Below are 2,318 nucleotides of genomic sequence, written 5' to 3'. Positions count from 1 at the left end.
CCCTCCCTCTCACTTTCTTAAGGCGCTCCTATGCCATGATTTATCTATCTTCCATTTTCATTCCTGCACCCCATTTCTCCTAACATACACACACCCATACATCTTCCTTCCTGAAAGACTCCTGACCCTCTTCCCTCACAAGCTTCTGTGATGTTTCTCTCTACTTTGAAGGTATACTTCTTGAAAGAGATGTGCCAGTGACCTCTGTGGCCTGTCCCTTTGTTTTCTCCTTAGTTCCAATCTAAACAGGAATTTGACCCTTTAACGCCAACAAAACTGCTCTCATCAGGGTCACTGATAACCGCCACATTGCTAAATCGAAAGGACTTAGTCCAGTGGTTCTCAGCCTGTGGGTTGCAACCCTTTCAGTGCACACAGACATCCTGTATATCAGTTATTTATATTATGATTCATAATAGTAGCACAATTGTAGTTATGAGGTTGCAACAAAATAATTTTATGGTTGGGGGCTCAATAAAACATTAGGAATTGTATTAAAAGGTCATAGCATTAGGAAGGTTGAGAACCACTATCTCAGTCCTCCTTTACTTGAGAAATTTAAGTATTTGATAACTTAATCATGTTCTCTTCCTGATTCACTTTCCTGGATTTCGGGATGCCACCCATATCTTGTATTGCCCAGTGTTTTCCTTGTCTTGCTTTCTCAGTTTTCTCTGATGGCCTTCTCTTTTGACAAGTTTTCATTTTGCTTGATTTTTGAGATTATAATGATTATGACATTTCTCCCTTCCCTTTCACTCCTCTCCTATACCTCTCCCCTCTCTCCTTAAAAATCATGACTTTTCACTAATTGCTATTGCATGTATATATGTATAAGCATATATATTTCTAAATACAATTTTTCAGTCCATGTAATGTATGTATGTTTTCAGGAGTGACCATTTGGTACTGGAAAAATCAATTGGTGTGCTCCCATCTCCAGCTTTCCTTGGTTGCCTGCAGTTCTTGGTGTAGTGTAGAGGTCTCAAGGGCTTTTCTCTGTCTACTTTGGCAAGCTCACCTTTGGGCAATCATGTTGGTGAAATTTTATGTGTCTGATGTTACTAGGAGACACAATCTCATAGCAAATTCCATGATCCTCTGACTTTTACAGTCTTTCTGCCTCCACTTCAGCAATGTCCTCTGAGCCTTCAGTGCAGGAGTGTTTTGACTCCACAACTCTGCATTCTGAATGCTTGGGGTTTTCTGTAGTCATCTCTGCTGGAGCACCGCGAGTGGAACCGTGTAGTGCCAAGGCATAGGTGGCCAGTGTAGACTGGGGTGCTGGCTGTAGAACCTGGTCCAGGTAAGACAGCCTGTGGATAAGTGAAGATTGGATGCTCACCAGGCCATCTCGTGGAGGAGGATTCAGGAAGTCTAGGTACGGGGTGGAGTGGTGGAGGCGATCTTTTGTTAATTTCTTAAGTTGCAAGAGTCTCCACATTCTTACATTTTTTTTTTTGTCATCTCAGTCTCACAGCTTTAAATATCGTTCATATCCACAGCTTCTCAGTTTTATTTTTATATTAGATCTCTTTCCCAAATCCCACTTTTTATTTTCAAGGCATCCTGGATGATTGTATTGAATGTTTAGTGCCATCTCAAATCTAATATGATCACTTGATGAGTGATCTGTCCTTCAAGCCGACCCCTCCAACAGGCCCCTCCTCCTTGGCTGGTATGTTGCCTGCAATTTAATTAATTTAATTTAATTTAATTTAATTTAATTTACTTTTTAACTGCTACCACCTTTCCCCGGAATTGCGATTGTGCTACCAGCTCCTCACATGACCCTAGCTCTATCAAGCCACCAGCACTGACCCGGCTTCTTTTTCTACCTGCCTTGCTCCGGGAGTCAACTGTTCCATCAGCCCATTCACAAGACCCTTCCTCCAGGAGGGGTCAAGTTACCAGCTCCACCAGAGACCTTTAAATCAGAGGATTAAAAGCCACACAGATAGCTTTATTATTTTAAAACTTGCTGGCTAGGCACAATTGCTGGGCGCAGAATCTCCTGCCGAGAAATGTGTATCCTCGTCAATTCATTATCCCAACTCTCCTCCATATCCTTGGTCACCTGCCTGTAGTGGAGGTCCAAGGGCTTACATGATTGCAGCGTCTCTTTTCCTCCAAGGCATGTCAGAAAAACTCATGTCGCCGGGCGTGGTGGCGCATGCCTTTAATCCCAGCACTTGGGAGGCAGAGGAAGGTGAATTTCTGAGTTCGAGGCCAGCCTGATCTACAGAGTGAGTTCCAGGACAGCCAGGGCTACACAGAGAAACCCTGTCTCGAAAAACCAAAAGGAAAAAAAAAAAAAA

Source organism: Mus pahari, chromosome 2 (genome assembly GCF_900095145.1).
Source record: "Mus pahari chromosome 2, PAHARI_EIJ_v1.1, whole genome shotgun sequence".
Taxonomy (NCBI): domain Eukaryota; kingdom Metazoa; phylum Chordata; class Mammalia; order Rodentia; family Muridae; genus Mus; species Mus pahari.
The sequence above is the reverse complement of the archived record's forward strand: the minus strand, read 5'-3'. Positions refer to the sequence as shown.